This window comes from Hemitrygon akajei, chromosome 29 (genome assembly GCF_048418815.1).
Source record: "Hemitrygon akajei chromosome 29, sHemAka1.3, whole genome shotgun sequence".
In the NCBI taxonomy this organism is placed as follows: Eukaryota; Metazoa; Chordata; class Chondrichthyes; order Myliobatiformes; family Dasyatidae; genus Hemitrygon; species Hemitrygon akajei.
In genome coordinates, this window is record NC_133152.1 from 48,415,297 (window position 1) to 48,433,375 (window position 18,079).

The following is an 18,079-nucleotide window of genomic DNA, read 5'->3' on the forward strand; positions in this document are numbered from 1 at the left end:
TCAACGAAGAAGTATCTCTGCACTTTTAACAAAGGTTACATCAAATGTCGTTCAGAATGCTCCGAAAATATCCCTTTCTAGTTTCCATGCTTTTCTGTAAGTCGGTAAAGAGTCTGGAATTTCTACACTTGAGACTCATTCTCACGATATCCGTGCAAGCATCACGCAAATGAGATTTGTTTTTAACCTATCATGGAGCCGAAAGGCACACCTGTCAACGGCCAAAGGCAAAGCAGATTGGTCTGAAGTGAAGAAAGCACCTGCGCAGGGGAGGGGTGGGAGCTGCATGTAAGTAGAAACTCCTTCGACGTTCTCTGTCTCTTTGCTTCTTCACCTCACCGCAGTCCAGTCACTTTGACAGACTCCGAGTTTCTGTATGTTAAAGAGTCAATGGTAGCCTTTATTACGTTTATTTTTAAACAGCTTTAAATGAAGAGAAATCTTACTTTCTTATTGCTAGCTTGTTGCATTTGATAGAATTCATCGGAGTAGACCTTCCTGGTCATCAAGAGGAGACATCAGACTACAAAGAAAACCATCTGTACTACTTCGTGAAGCCATGGCTTGTGAAAGTTTTCAGTATTTGAAGCAATTGTGGAGTGAAAGTTTAAAATGTTTGCAGGCACAGAATTAATCCGTACTGTTTCACCATCTTGCTGACCTTGAGGAACAGGTATATTGGTTAAAAAAGGAAGGTGGTTGGGAAACAGAATTAAGAGTACGTAGCTTTGTATTAGCTCAGTCGTATTAAGTGCTATTTGGTAACTGGAAAGACATAATATAGATGGTGTCAGTTTCTGTTAGATTGGAAGGGCCAGCACATGAATTGAAACATGCCACTTTCAACCAGTTTAACCAGTTGGGGCAGGTCAAGACAGCACAGAGAAAACTGAGGATGGGGAACTGAAAGCCTTTGAAGTCGACAGTTTGAAGAACGGCCTTCTTTATAAAGTTGCATTGTTTAAAGTCATCTCAAAATGAGGTTTGGATTATTGTTTTAACAACTTCTTTTAAAAAACACAGAACAGAATATAGTTAAAGGAAAGTTAACATGCTGAAAATGTAGATTAGATTGTACAATGATTATTAAATTAGAACTTTTGGTTAATTTTGAAATATAAATCTAGAGCACTGTAAATATTTTTGAGAAGTGGCATGTAATATTGGCTAATTTGTTAATAAGATGTAAGTACATATTTAAGTCTAGTGTGTTTTTGGATTTTAAAGCGTGCATTCAAGGCCCTAGAAAAACTTTGTACGTTTGTAGTTTCACAAGTATCGGGTATGGTTCTAAAGATGGCAAGAAACTGCCACCTTTTTGCTTAGCCATGGAATGCTGCGTGATAGTTACGATTAGAAATGATACCCAGCATGGAGATACAACTCCTTCATTTAGCTTCATGACTGGGGAACAACGTTTCATTTACTCGATACAAACAGTTTAGCTTCTTTCTACCTCACTGCGTTGAAGTGCTGAACTAAGATAATGAACAGAGTAATGCGTTCTGCAAACATTGGCCATTTTGCAATAGCTCCGGTTCTGTGAGTTTTTTTAAACAAAATCTGAATCCCTTAATTTATTAATTGGACAAATTTTCATTTTAGCTCAATGAAAATCTTGATAATAATCCAGGTAGATTGAGGTGTTTATGTATTTTAACTTTTGACAATAATCATCTTAAAATTATAGAGAATAACTTGCTACCTCACAACTAAGTGTTACGAAGTTAGAAATCTGAGTGATTGGTTCAGCCATGTGCTGTAATTTTTAAATTTAAAATAACTTGTTAATTAAAATTAATTTATTGTTTGTAATCTATTATGTTCCATTTGGTTTGGCATCTCTATTGTCGAACAAAGTTGCATTTTTAATTTAAGCTAATTATAATTTCTTCCATTTTCTTATCAGTTGTGTAAAATGTTCTATGACTGAAAATTTGAAGTTTTGTAAACACTAAAAAATATTAACCATTTAGTTGAATTTAACAACTTAAATACTGACAAAGTACAAATTTGACCCTGAAAACTGAATTATCAGCTTGTTAGAAATCATTCACTTAACTAACAGCAGAGGAAAGTCCTTCAACCTTTCAATAGTCATCTAAAATTCCAGGCAGCTACAATTAAACAGTAAAAAGAAGATTTGTTCAGGAACTTTTTTTAAAAAAGAAGTTCCATCAGTATTAGATACTTAATTGTGCTGTATAACTGCTCATGTTATTGACTAATCAGTAAAATAACAGTGTTCTGGAAAGTGTATCCTTTGTTCCAAAGCTGGATGAATCAGTGCAGATCTAGTCCGATGTTACGCTTGCTACACACGAAACTCAGAACCAGTATTTGAAACAGACCTGTCTTTATTTAGGAAGTTATAATTTGGTTACAATTTCCTTCTCGAAGATTAGCGAGTAGTTTCTACCTGCAGCTGCTGAGGGTAGAACTGATATATTAATTTTTTTTTAAATTGTAGAAAGAAATCTAAAGTGTAGAAAGCTGATGAATTAAGTCGGTCAGACTGAGAGCACCATTTTGTGAATGTGGTTTCGCTTACAATGTTTTAATGCATATGTGAAAAAAAATAGAATTTGTTAACAAATTCTCAATCAGTAAAACCCAACTTCTAACTTAGAGAATTAGTGTAACATCGTGTTTGTAAAAAAAAAATGCTATTAGTTAAACAGTGTTCTTTAAGGATGTAGAAAATAGGAGCATGTGAAGGCCACTTGGACTGTTTTGCCAGATCTGACATTCAATGTGATCATGAGGAACCTTTTATTTCAGTGTATTTTCCTCACTAATTCCTTGATTTATTTGATAGATGGAAATCTTTTGACCTTTTTGTTAGATTGTATCACCCTCAGGCTCCAGCACTGTGAACTTTAATAATGAGATTAAATTGCACTGGAGTTAAATTTCAGTAGAAGAATTTAAATGTGTTTGTTAGGAAAACTTTGATTAGTGATACCATTGTTTAATTAAAAATCACCCACTTGGGCAAATAGACTGCTCAACTGTAGATTTTATATTCCACAAAAATATTTTCTCTAATTTAATTTCAACATCTTGGACTTCAGTAATGAAGTTTATATAACTTTGTTATTGCATGAAGTAATTTGAATGGCTTTTGTAACGTCAACATTAGACATTCGTAAATATGTAAATCTTTCTTCTGTAAAACCTTTGTTCTTTCATTGATAAAGTGTGAAGAGTATAAGTTCCTTTCTACCTTCATTCCCAAAATAGCACCTCAACTGGGGGAAATATAATCTTTTATGTCCCCCTGGACCCCAGGTAACCTTCTGGAGATCTGGCATTAGATAAGGTATAGTGTTTCATCTGACTTGTCCATTACACAATTGCTAACTATTGATTAAGATTCAGCAACAGTTAACTAACAAGTCAGTCTTCACATCAAAATTACATTCCACAGTGAAGCTGGAGACCTTTACACACAGTGGTAGGATTGCTTAAGATCCAGATTTAGAACGACCTAGACATTCTTGAATTCATTTGAACCTTGTCCAGGCGTTGGCTGAAAGGGGTGGACACAGACAAAGGTAACACCGGTGGCTAATTGCTGGTATTACACAGGCCGGGAGTTGGTGTGTGCTTCGTTCTCTACATGTCTTATTCATAGTTTCCTTTCTTCCCAAGGCCTGCACATTGGTAATAATGCTGATGATTAACTAAATGAAGCCTGTAGCCAGGCAACCATTAGATGGGTTTTATATTTCAAGGGTTCAAAATGACCAGAGAAGCCACATTATTCACGAGTCGGGTAAACTGAGGGTTTCTCTTTGTGTTGCCTATACTGACGGTAAGATTACAGGTGTTACTTATTCCCATTCAAACTTTCTCCTTTTGCCTTCCTTGTACCCTCCCTAATTCTACTTTCCCATTCTAAAGAATCTTGTTTGGTATCTGCACACTAAACTATGCTTCTTTTATGTCAACTATTTGCATATGATAAACATTCAAAACAGCTTTTTGTACATTCAAATCATTTACTTTGTTGAGAAAGTATTTTGGAGCACTGAGTCACGTTCAGGAATAAATTCCCTTTGGGATGTTTTATTAACCAAGTTGGACGTCTTTAATCTCTAGTTATTTTGTATAATAAGTAAGAGAATAGTATCAGGGCACAGATTCAACTAACAAACTTTTCTCGTGCTTCTCCCCGTAATCCATATTTCTGTGCTATTGCTGGTAAAGCTGGGGATGTTGGTTACTAGACGGTAGAATGTTGCTAACATTTTTACACCATTTAGACGTTAATCAGAGCTTGAGAACTTGCGTGCTGCTAACATAGTCGCTTTTGTTCTTTAATCATTTTTAAAAATGTATTTGAGTTCAAGAATATTCTTCCTAATTTGATGAATCTTGTGTAGTTCAAGGGTTAATACAGATGGGAGGTACTCTTTACCCTTTTATAGAACTAGGATTACAATGAGAAGCCAAGTACAGAAAGTTCCGGAATGAATTATTGCCCTTCACAGTTCATCAAACTGAACATGGCTTCCAAAACCAAAACTTTATGTGGCCTTTGTTTGAAACCTAGACAAATTCTGTTTAGTGCTGTTTGAAAAGGAAACCTATTTCCTTTTGATCTATAATTTTATTTTCTGCTAAAGCATTAAGCAGAGTAGGGAGAATGCTGTTATTGGGATATTCTGCAATAGAGTATATTCCCTCCAGTTCTTCTATTCCAGAAACCCTGATTATCGTTTGTTTAACATAGACATTAAGTATCCTGAAAACAATCCATATATTTAATTAATATAGCGTAGAAATTACATCTGAAATGACAGAAAAAATAGGCACACTCAGTTACAGTTAGTAGTTACACAGTAACAGAGATGACATTGAACAACCTTCCTAAAGTGGACAGTACAAAGCAAGGCAACATCAGATTAATTTCTTTATAGAAAGAAAAATTGTGAGAAAAATATTTTTCTTTAGGGGGTGTTGCCAGTTGGGTGGAAACCTTCCTTTCTTTATTTTACTTTAGTTTTCCAATAGTAACTGAACATTCGTGCATTCGGAGCCATTGGGTTCCAACTCGATGCTTTCATTTTCACTGAAGCAGACAGTTTGCAGTTTTTATAAAAATTGCTCATCTGTTTCGTATCCTGGCTTTCAGAATTATAGACAAAATATCTTTGTTCATATCTGGATCTTTGAAATAACCATTAGTGTAAATTTCTCCTTATTTGTTGAAGCCTGAATGAATTGTTACTGTCCCAAAGTTAATTAGTTTTCTTTGTGCAAAGATGCTAAGAAAATAAATGCAGAAATTGTGAAGAGAATGGATTAACTAGATTACTCAGGAATAGCTTTTTTGATGAGTCTGGATTACAGTCGCGTTTGATTACATTTAATTTGTTCTGGGTAATACGTTGATTTTAACTGGAAGTCGCTGTGATCACAAATGTTAGATCAATTGATGTGAATGTACAAATGCAGGATCAGGAAATGTAAGCCTAATCTAGTTTATTTGTTCTGAGCTCCTTAGCAGAGTTTAACAAGTAACTGTCATGTGTAGTTTTGTTATATCTGATATTAGTGACAGAGTTTTGTTTTGGTCAATTGTGTCAGGAATTAGGACATCTTATTAAACTTTACTCCATTCTAATTATGGAAATTATTTCTTACAGAAAAAAAATAATGCAATCTCTTTTCACAGCTCAACAAAATTGTATAACTTTAAATCATTATTCTTCCAGTAAAATATACTTGCAGGGGATGTGTTACAAACAGTTGAGGGAAGTTTTTAGTTTTTAAAGAAGACAATCAAATGAATTCAGTTCCAAATTCAGTTTCATGTTGCTTGCTCTACTTTTGTCAGTTATGGTATTTGAAGATGATGTATCTGTGTTGCTGTGTCTAAGATTAGCGAAATGATGATATTTTCAAGTTTATTTTCATTACATCCACTGAGCTGTTTTTAGGACATTTGAGGTAGTCCACAAGCATATATTTTATTAACATAAACATTGCTTACCTGAGTATCTAGCTTATTTTTTTAGATAAATCTTCAGGTCTATAACAAACATTTTAATGATGTAAAAGTCTGCAGTTGCAGATTAGCCAGAATTTTCTGTTGAAGAACAGTTCTCACTCAGTTGACCACTTTGTAATAGATTTTTTAAAGCTATTTGGATCTTTCTAAAGATGATTTTTAAATTAGTGTAAGTACTTCTTTGTGTCAAAACTGGTTGTTAGACTGAATATTTTGAATGTCTTTTAAGAAATAAGTACTAGTTTGTAATATCCGTAGAGAGTATTTTATTGATTTGTATATGAAGAAGGCTTGAAACAAGTAAAAGTGGCCCTTTTGACAACCAGAAAGCTAGCCTTTCTCAAAGAATCAAACACATTTTATTGGCTATTTCTGATTAGATGCTCTGTTCATCTGAATGTGACCCATAAATCAATAAAGGTTGAAAATGCTATAGACACACAGCAGGTCTTTCAGGGCTAGTGAGTAGATCAGACTTTCACCAGGGCTAAAAAAGGACAATAACTAACAGCTTGGAACTGAGTGTGATTGCGTCCTTGTTTGCATTTTAGCCTCCCTGAAAATCTTCAACTTTTCTTTCTGAGCAATGTCTTTCAGTAATGCATCTGACAAGTTAGAACCAGTAATGTTGTGGGTTGTTTTGGTCTGATAATAGAGTTGCAGATTGAAAAGCCTTCATTAATTTGTGGTGTTCAGGAATACTGGAAGCCATTTTGCTGCTCCTTCCACAGCTGTCGTACAAAATGGTGGGATTAGCTCATGACCCAGGAACCACAGGCAGCAGATGAAGTTTTTTTTTGTTATTTTGCCTTTTTGCTTTAATTTTTAAAAGAGATTGTATGAGAATGACTCTGCAAATTCTCTGTCGGTTGAAGCCTTTAGCATAGTATTTCATTGTAGGTTTTATGTTCACCTTTTCTGAGTGCTTTCATTTTCAACAGAAAACTGGTGATATCACCTCCTGAGACACCAAATCTCTGCCTATCTGGATCATGTGCAGTTACACAGCAAGTCAAAGCTTGAGTTTTAAATTCAGGCAGACTTTTCACAATGCAGCTACAAGTTTGTAAGCCTTCATAGCAGAAATTCTTGGTTTACTGAAAAAGCAGCTTCATAAATAGAGGTGCCATTTTTTTTCCTTATTAGAATAGGAAGGGGCTGTAGTAATCTGTAGGGCACATTGACTAACAGAATTTAAAATGTTTTAGAACAGCTTTTAAAAACTTATTGGCATATTAATAGTATACATTGGTAAGGACTCCTCACCTTATGTTCTCGATATTTATTGCTTATTTATTATTTAGTTTTCTCTTTTTGCACTTGCACGGTTTGCCCATTGGTGGCTGGTCTGTCCTGTTGGATCTGATCTTTCATTGACTCTATTGTGATTCTTCATTTACTGTGAATTCCAGCAAGAAAATGACTCTCAGGGTGGTGTATGGTGACATGTATGTTCTTTGATAATAAATTTACTCTGAACTTTCATAGTGGGTCAATAATGAAATTCAGAATAATACCACTTTTATATATGTTCAACCTGAAAGAATTATGTTTAAGTATTTGTGATATATCTGTATAGTATTGATAATTTTTCCTTTTATAAGTGTGTTTAGATGCGTAAAACTTTACCGTGAAAGCGCACTGATACTATAATTTATTTTGAACCTTTTAATATCAGGATGGTTTATAAGAGAAATTGAACTTTTCACTTGTAGTGGGTGATGTCTGGTGGTAGAATTGTGCCTATCTGATGGTGAAGGTGCTCAGTTGGTACTGTATCTGTACGATGGTGAAGATGTTCCTTCACATGAATTTAGAAACGTCCGTATCACGGGTTCCTAAACTTTTTGTGTCACTGACCCATACCATTAACTGAGGGGTCTGTTGCCCCCTGCTCTATAAGGTCACCCATAAACCTCCTATGCTGCAGGGATAAAAGTCCTACACTGTCCAAACTCTTCACGTAACCCAAGCTCTCCAGCCCTGGTGATGTCCTCATAAATCATTTTTACATCCTCTCCAGCTTAATGCCATTCTTCCTGTAGCAGGACAGCTAGAACTACATGCAGTTCCCTAAATGTGACCTTAACAATATCTTGCAAAGGTGTAATGTAATGGCCCAACTCCTGAACTCAGTATTCTGAATCATCGCCCCATCTACCTGTTTTGCCTCTTTCAGGAAATGATGTACCTGTACCACCAGGTCTCCCTGTCCAACAGCATTCCCCAGGGCCCTGTCATGAGCCCTGCCTTATCTTATCAAATGCAACACCTTGCATTTATCTGAATTAAACTAATTTGTTAACTTAATTTCACTGGGAACAGAGGATAAAGAGAGCTGAGTTTGTTTGAGGAACAGGGATGATAAATTTGGCATTCCAATAATGGACTGTCAACAGAAGCTTTTTAGTCAAAATGTAAAATTTTATGAAATAGTGGTTGCAAGCAAAATATGAATCCATGTCCAATAAACACAAGAAAAATGTATACAATATCCAGTAAACATAGTGAAAATTTAAACAAGAAACATAAAATTCACTTGAACAAGTTATTTTGAACAAAAACTTGATTTAAATGTTAAGAAAGTCAATGTACTTAATAAGAAACACAACAGTGTAACAGAAAGAAGAAAACTGCATATTTAGCGACTTAAAACAGAAATGTGTAAGAAATGGACTTTGTTAGAAGTGAGGACAGCGATTAGAATACACTTTTATACCCTTGTTACCAGCAATTACTCTGAGAATGGTTGCTGGCAAAATGAGATTGAAAGAGTGCTGGGAAGTTATTGCCATCTTACTGGGCAGCATTGGATGTAATGTGTATTCTAATACTGCCTGGTAATGATGACGATGGCTTTCTGATTTCATCGGAGAAGATTTCAGTACAAACAGAAGAATAAAAGTTTCTGGCTTACAGACTCAGAGGGACCAGGTAAAACTCAGCAGTTGGTTTGAAAGTTGAAAGAACTGACCATTTATTATTTCATTCTTATGATAGATTTTCCTTTGCATGATCTGTGTAATGTTGCATTGATTTTCAGAGTACTGTCTCGGTAGCCCTTCAGCTGAGTGGCACTGTAACTCTGCTTCCTTTGACAGCAAACTCTCCCCAGCCAATAGAAAGTGAAAATGAAGTCATTACTTGCATTCGTAAGGTAGGGCATATTTTAGCAAGTTTTGTAGACTATTACAAGGCTAGCTTTCTGTGCTAAAACAAACTTATTAGTAAAATAGCAGAACATGTTTTCATTTTGTCACCTTACAGCTGAAAGGAGAAATTGCTCAGATTTTTTCACTGGGATGATCTTTCATTCAGACTATCCAATGATCTTTGTTTCAATTCCGAATCAGAATCAGATTTATTATCACCAGCAAGCTTTTATTTTGGATTTATATAACAAAAAAAATAAAGTTGAAAAGTTAGGATTACTCAGGAAGTGCAATTAATAAGATGCATTTGAACATAATCTAATTTATGGAGAAGAATAGCTAGTTTTTAACCTTAAAAGCAGGGCACAGGGCCAAATTACCCAGGCAGAAAGAAGGTCATAATGAGAAAATAATGAGCAGCTGATACTGAGGATGTTTTTTTTCAAGTCAAGACATTGGAAAATTAATGAATGCAATTGTGAATTCCAAGAATGATGTTCTCTATTGTGGCTCTACAAATTGCAATTTCAACCAAATCGTTGCAATCACTATATTCTGGAGGCAGCACCATAGGGCAGAGATAATATCCCATACAAAATGATGTTGCTGACTGCTTCCTTGCCCTTCAGCCCACAATATGATTTCTGTTCTCAGTCTATGTCACTCACTCTTGTGTCCTTGACTGCACAGTTCAGGTTCTCTCCCAAATAATATCAAAGGAAGAATAGGAGATCTGTTTTTGCTTTAAAGATATTACTTGAAATCATTGTAATTATGGACAGGTTGTAAAGAAGAACTTGCATTTTTCTAATGCACTTTTCATTTCCTGGTCATAGCATTTCAAGCAGTAAGGGGCCTTTTGGGTACGTGTTGGGACATTGGTGATGATACAACCAACTTGGAGATAATAATCAGCATCAAGCTGATGCTGCCTGAACCACTGAGTCCAGAGCTTTGTTTCCTGCTGGAGATTATATTTAGTTAGTTGATAATTGAGCTACCGAGCAGAATAGGCCCTTTGAGCCATGTCACCCAGCAATACCCTGATTTACACTAGCCGAATCACAAGACAATTTACAATAACCAATTAACCTACTAACTGGTACATGCTTGGAACTGAAGCACCAAGAGGAAACCCACACAATCACAGGGAGAACATTCAAACTCCTTACAGACAGCAGCAGGAAACAAACCCGGGTTGCTGGCACTGTAAAGCGTTGTGCTAACCACGACGTTACCATGCCGCCCCCAGCAGTATGATATGAACGGCAATAGCAAGATGAATTTTTTAGAGACTTGTGTTGGGAGGTGACCATTGTTGAGATTCCAGGAATAACTCCTCAACATAGTGGCAAAAGTTCATCTGTTCCACCTAACTGAGCAGGCAGTATCTTCATCAGACGTGTCACCTGACACACAGCAATCCCTCAGCTGCTCTGGTATGTCAATGAGCTGGAGTGGAACTAGAATTAACAACCTTTTCACAATAAATTAGAGCAGAAAGGAGCATCCAACCCATCATTCAGCATGGTTATGGTGAATCTGCACTAGGCCGCAACTCCTAACCTGTGCTTGTTCCCCTTAGTCTTCAGCTCCCTGATCTTTCAAAACTTTATCTGCCTCCTTTAAATACCCACTGTGATCTACCCTCTGACTTCTAGGATAGAGAATTCCAGAATTTCTCCGACTTCTGCAAGAAGATATTTCTATTCAGCTCTGTTTTAAATCCCATCCCTTACCTTGTAACTATATTCTCTCATTCAAATCTCTCACGCGGCTGGCCAGCAGGTCCTTTTTTATGTAAGGGGACCAAAATGTAGAAAGTTTTCCATCAACACTTGTACAATACTTCTCTGTTTGTGGATTCCAACTGCTTTGTAATAATAGCTAGTTGGTACACCTGCCTGCTAATGTTTAGTGAACCATCCACAAGAATATGTATATCTCTCAGTATTCATGGAGACAAATCTAACGTTTTCTAATTAATAAATTCTTCATGTGTCTTGATTGGATTTGAGTATTGATGTTTAATTGATATCAGAACAGGAAATATAAAAATTAAAATAGGCTATTGAATTGTACCCTAAGTAAGACTATGACAGATCTTTGACTTACTTCCCTGCATTAACACCATGCCCCTTGATATCCTGAAATCCAAATATTCATTGATCTCTGCCTCGATGACTGTGACATCAGAGTATTCTCAGATTCTGCATGGAGAAATTCTCTTTTATGTCCTGAAAGGCCCACCCTTATTCCAGGTACCTCAGGGCAAGTTACAATCAATTTTGCATCACCCCTCAATACAACTTTGTGCATTTCAGTGAAATCATTCTTCCAAATTTAAGGATTGTTTAAGCTTTCTTCATATGACAAACTTGCTATCCCAGCGATCAAACCAGTGAACATTTGCTGCATGTTCTTTATTACAAGTACATCAATAAGAAATAGGAGTGAAATTAAGCAAGCTACCCATAGGGTCTCCATGAGTCAACGATGACTCGATGGCGCTCAACAACAACTACTGAGTGTGCCTTCCATTTTCAGTCATCTATAAATGTTCTCACTGCTCAGACCATCAAGACTACCCTGTGGTAAACTGACCAGACTTTCACACAATATTCCAGGTGTTAGAAACTTTAGAGTCCAATCGACTTCAAGATCGAACAACACCTGAAACTAAATTTAGCTGCTCTAGCTGCTGTAGGCATTTTCATTAAGTTAAATTTCCGTCACGGTTGGCACAACACTTTACAGTACAGGAGACCGGGGTTCAAATCCTGCTGCTGTCTGTAAGGAGTTTGTATGTTCTCCCTGTGACCACGTGGGTTTCCTCCGGGTGCTCCAGTTTCCTCCCACAGTCCAAAGACATAGCAGTTGAAAGGTTAATTGGTCATTGTAAATTGTTCCGTGATTAGGCTAGTATTAAATCGGGGGATTGCTGCACATCACAGCTTGAAGGGCAGAACTATCTGTTCCATGCTGTATCCCAATCAATCAATAAAAATATGTACTGCAGTTGAATTAAGCTATATTTTAATTCAATCTAAAATAGTGTGTGAATGCTAACTTCTTGTTTTAAAGACAACATATTCCATAATCTGAGTTTTACATATAACAGGTATTCCCAGCTTATTTAATAAACCACCATCAACAAAATAGTTAAATTAATCAAATATTGCAAAGACATTTTCCTGTTCCCATTTTGTTTTCCAACAGTTAAGCAGGATAGATTTGCACTATTTCTCTTGCTCCCATCTTTCCCCATATTTTAACAATCTTTGCTAATGTGTCTATAAAGACAGACGAGATGCTTGACTATGCATTGTGGAATTCTTCTTTGAATTGGTGAATGATTAGAGGAAAGATGAGGGGGAATTATTTCCTCCACAGAGCTATAGAGATCTGGAATTTACCATCTTCAAGAGAATATTTAAAAACGCTTCAATGTATATTTGAAAAGGCATGATTTATAGATAAAGTGCTGGAAGAGGGGATTTGGGTGGTAACTCTTTCCCGCTGACACAGCTACAATGGACATGTTGAATTTTCTTATTTTCTTTAATTAAATAATTTTACGAGTTCAAAACCATAACTTTTTTGTTCTCCATTATGTGGAAGATTGAGGTCAGTAGCTACACCATTACATTGGTGAAGATCATACAGTGTAAAACAACGCAAAGCAAAAATATCCAGCTAATTTTTCTTTTTAAATTACAGTCAGTAACAATACATTGGAAAGCATAATTTTATCAGAGAAGTTATACGTATACAAATTGTGAGACATGTTGTTTTAAGACTTTGAAATTACATATTTTGCTCCATTACATTAGAACAGGGATTCCCAACCTGGGGCCTGTGGACCCCTCGGTTGATGGTATTGGTTCATGGCATAAAAAAGGTTGGGGAGCCCTGCTTTAGAATGAACGATAGTTGTACAATTTAGTAAAGTAATTCCTAAAAAAGATAGAGTATTATGATGCTAATGAAATACAATGAAGATATTGCGTCTCACGGTCCCAATCTTTACCTTCCCATATTTTGAGTTTGTGTTTTACAGTTAACCTCTGCAATTATCACTAAATTGAGAAGTGCAGTGTTACAAATGGTAATAGTTAGCGCATCACTGTTACAGCTTGGGGTGTGGGAGTTCCAAGTTCAATTCTGGCGTCCTCTGTAAGGAGTTTGTACGTTCTCCCCCATGATCATGTGGGTTTCCTCCCACAGTCCAAAGATGTACTGGTCAGTAGGCTAACTGGTCATTGTAAAATTGTCCAGTGATTAGAGCAGGGTTAAATCGGTGAGCTACTTCAGTGAGGCTCAAAGGGCAGGAAGGGCCTGTTCCGCGGTGTATCTAAAAATGCAATTACAGAAACGAAAGGCTTTCCTCTGGTTCTGGTCAAATGCTGGTCTTCTTTGGGCATCTTACTAGGCAGTGCTGGATTGCATTGCTAGGTTCTAACACTGTCTGGTAACGATGTTTAAAGAGTGTGCCACAGTCAACAGCCAATGAATATAAATTACACATTGATAGTAGCAAAATCTTTGGATGCTGGGATCAATTTCTAGACCTGCTGAAATACTCAAGGTATTCGTACTGAAAGTCACACTATCTGCTGTAATCTGTGGGGTGAGACAAAGGTGCTCAGGAACACATCAGAATTTAAAAAATAACTAATGCAAGATTTGCTGTTCTCAGTTCTGCAAATATAACTTTTTAAAGTATTTTCTGCACTTGCATTTCAATATACTGGAGTCTGTTAAAGCATGTTTGAATACAGCAGTGTTGATGATTTTCTAGCACTTTCTGACAATCTTAATTTGTGGAAATGAATGTTCCCTTTAGCCGACAGACTTCTGGTAGTCTTATTTGAGTTTCTCGTTATAGGACATCGGGATGGTGTTCCTATCACTGAGGACTCTTGGTCCCTCAGTATCCCTCGGTCCCTCCTATCATTGAGGACTCTCAGTCCCTCAGTATGTGAGTTTTTTGATATAGGACATTGGGAGGGTGTTCTTATCAGGTTTCCCCTCAGGCCACTTTTAAGACTTACCCCTTTCAACGTAAACTAATACCCTTTAGAATTAGACTCCCCTACCTTGTGAAAAAGACTGATTATTAATCTCTATAAGGTCACTGCTCAGCCATTTTCATTCAAGAGAATCCAGCCCTAACCTGTCTTGCTGCTTCTCATAGCTCTAGACCTCCATCCTGGCTATATCCCTGTTATTGAAATACTGCACAGGCTGGACCAGTTATTTGATTTGCTGTAGGAAGATAAGGGTTTGTCAGGAAATAGAAAAGTATTTCAGGGGTTTTCCATGTGGAACATTATTTACATTTCCCCCCTGAAAGACTCACCGATCTCTTCATCATCTGAAATAATATTAAATCTTCTAGACCAGAAGGACGACTATTCCCTTCATCATAAACATTTCACAAACGTTGCTTCGTAATAATTTTATAAGAGTTATAGAGAAATAATACTGGCTAATACTTAAACCATCTCCCCTCTTTTATCCATGCACCAACTCATCCAAGAACCTGCCTTATAGAAATCGAAAGGCTGTGTGAGTACGATTTAAACTCCATGCATCTGATGCTGTTTGGGTGCCACATGAAAATCCTTCTTTTTGTTGATCAAAAATTTGTGAGCCAATAATAAAATATTGTTTACAGTTTGACCAACTGTAAAATATTATATTTTGTTTGTAAAATGAACAAATTAGTAAATGCTGGTTCAATTCCTTGTCATAGAATGCTTAAAGAAAGACATGATACTTCCCTTGAAGCCCACTGCACCCCAGTGCCCAACAATAAAAGGTGAATTACAGCTGGCTGTTTCTTTTCTAGTCTAAGCCCTGCAAATCTAGACCAGAAAGAACAAGTAGAGAAGTATGTCTTGGGAAATACATGTTTCTCCATATAAATGGTGCTTTAAATTAAGATATTTGGAATTAATGGTTATTAATGGCTAAAATTATTTAGTTATGATGTGAAATTATTAATGGTTATTCATGGCACTAAAATATTTTGATTTGTTTGAAAGGTAATGAGGGATGAAAAGTAATTTTTTAGTAAAACATTTGAATTCTTTAGCACTAATTTCTGGAATGAATAGAAAAGAAATGTGTAATATCAGGAAATGATATTGAAAGTGTTGTACACTGAGTTTATTCTCTTATCCAGATTATAATTGCTATTTGACGTAGCCAATGGCTGGTTAATTCTTACCTGAAGCATTTCAAAGGGATTGTTGTCTCAAGGTGAACACAGGAGACATTAAACAGGTGAAGGTGACTAATACATAGAAAGATTACCAATAAATTGAAGTTTATTATCAGATAATAGGGAATTTAATACTATTACTTTTTATTCTACAATAAATCTGCCATGGTAAGATTGGAGAAGCAATTCATCACTGGAATATTGAAATTTCACCCCACCGGTGAATTTGTATGGGATAAGAAGTGCAACTGACTTTCTAAGGCAAAGAAGTGATTTTCCAGAGCTCTACATTGCAGGATCAGTCAGTGTAACGTGCCCAAATTTGTCCTCACTTTTTAATTGAAAAGAACAATGTTCTTTCCACAGGAGACACCACCTGTTGTTAAATTGTGTGAAATTAATAATCTGCATGAAGGTAAAAGACTAACTTGTCTACTACATTATTTGTTAAGAGCATAAGAACATAAGATATAGGAGCAGAATTAGGCCATTTGGCCCAATGACTCTGCTCTGCCATTTCATCATGGCTGATCGATTTCCTTCTCAACCCCAATCTCCTGCCTTCTCCCCCTATCCCTTCATCCCCTGACTAATCAATAATCTTTTAACCTCGCCTTAAATATACCCAATGACTTGGCCTGCACAGCCACCCGTGACAACAAACTCCACAGTTTCACCACCTTCTAGTTAAAGAAATTCCTCCTCACCTCTGTTCTAAATGGACATCCTTCTATTCTGAGCCTGTGCCCACTGATCCTAGACTCCCTCACTGTAGGAAATATCCTCTTCACATCCACTCTATCTAGGGCTTTTCAACATTCGATAGTTTCACTGAGTTTCCTCTCCCCATTCTTCTACTCACACAAGCCAATGTCTTGCAGTAAGGAGAGGGACTGGTGTTGAACAGCAGGTGTAAAAATCCATGGGGAGGAAGGGGCCATTAAAAAGCTGTTAAAGTGAGCTTGGATGGAAGCAGAAAAGCAAATGAGATGTGGCAGAGAATTCAAAAGTGCAAAGTTAAAGTGAGCAGATTTCTGATCAGTGAACAGTGAAGTGGAGATAAGCACATTTACAATTGTTTTCCCTTATTAACTAAACAGGGGTGATCTCCAGCACTGACAATCAGCAACAATAAGCCCTTAATCTGATTTTAAACTCCAAGTAAAAATTTACTCCCATTCTGTAATGGTGAATTCTTGAAGGGGGTCCAATTGCAAGGCCATAAGGAGCAGGGAGTGGGGCTGATTAGACAGAATGTTCAAAGGGGCCTGCACAAACACAAAACAATAAGAGGTCATAGAATCCTTTCCTGGAACAGAGGAGCAGAGAAAAGAACCCTTTCAATTACCTCAGCCCCCAAATGCCTTTAAAATAGTGTAACTGTATTTGTCTCAACCCCCTCCCCAGCAGTTTATCACTGATAACCACAGTCCTCCGTGTCAAAAAGCTTACCGCTCTGATCTCCTTCAAATTTCTCCATTCTCACTTTAAACGTGTGACAGCTAGTTTTATATGCCATTGGGCTTGGAAAATGATTCTTAACTATCTCTCCTATCCATACCCACATAATTTTATAAACCTCTATCAGATCTTCCCTCTGCCTCATCCATCACAGTGAGAGAAAGCTCAGTCTACGCAATGGTCCCTTACACTGACAGCCCTCCATCCCAGTCTCTTCTGCACTCTCTCGTGCTTGCTACCACATCTTCCCCTAAAGTGGTACCTGAACTGTACACCATAATCCGCTACTCACGAGAATAGAATTAAATCATTCTGCACCGCGATTCCACCATGGCTGATTTATTATCTCTCTCAACCCCATTCTCCTGCCTTCTTCCCATAACCTTTGACACCCTGACTAATCAAGAACCTATCTACCTCTGCTTTAAATATACTCAATGACTTGGCCTCCAAAGCCATCTGTGCAATGAATTCCACAAATTCACCACCCCCTGGGTAAAGAAATTCATCCTCATCTCCATTCTTAATGGATGTCCCTCTATTCTGTGGTCTAACAAATGTTTGGACATTGACAACATGGTGTCCTAAATCATGTGTGTTATTGTTTTATAAATTCAAATGTTGTAGTTTCTATTTACATTTTATACAGAATCTCAGTACAGAAGAAATATTAAATAATTTAAGTGACCTCAATCAATTAATTTTGATTAACTGTATATATACTAATTTAGGCATTTAAATTCCCCGCCTTTCCATTTTGAAATTCTGTGTTGTTTGTGTAAGACCAGTTGCTCTCACACTGACCAGAGTGATGGTACCTCCAACCATCAGTTCTAGTTCCCTTTCAAAAGCTACCTAGCATCTCAAATGGAATAGTTTCTTAGACTATTGTAATGATCACCATTATAAAATGGGAGGGTTTTTAAAAATTTGTAGTTTAAAATTTTTAAAAATGAGATAATTAAAGGTCTGATGTTGCTACAATTCACTTCAGGAACTGAAGGAAGGTATATTAACATAATTCCATTGGAGAGGTGTATTTATAAATGGTGTGGGGAAAACCAAGCAGTGAAATGTGTTCATTGTAAATTGCAAAGTTTTTTTGTTGTAGGCTTCTTTTATATTTCAAATATCACGGTTTCTTTCGTTTGAGCAAAATTGAAACAAATTTCATGTGAATTAGTTAGAAAAAACAATTGTTCTCTTACATTCATAGAG

The 18,079-nt window shown here is 36.6% G+C and overlaps 1 protein-coding gene across 9 annotated transcripts in view; it reads left to right on the top strand.

The window, feature by feature from the left end:
• The first annotated feature begins 813 nt into the window (after positions 1-813).
• The window catches only part of LOC140718500 (protein polyglycylase TTLL10-like), a 201,237-nt gene continuing 183,971 nt past the window's right edge, over positions 814-18,079 (top strand). For 8 of the 9 annotated variants that reach the window (XM_073032400.1, XM_073032403.1, XM_073032404.1 and 5 more), the window contains exon 1: positions 2,896-3,817. The gene's annotated coding sequence lies outside the window, so the exon portion shown is untranslated. Of the gene's footprint in view, positions 983-2,895; positions 3,818-18,079 lie in introns of those variants that run through there. The other variant, XM_073032401.1, reaches the window with a different exon arrangement.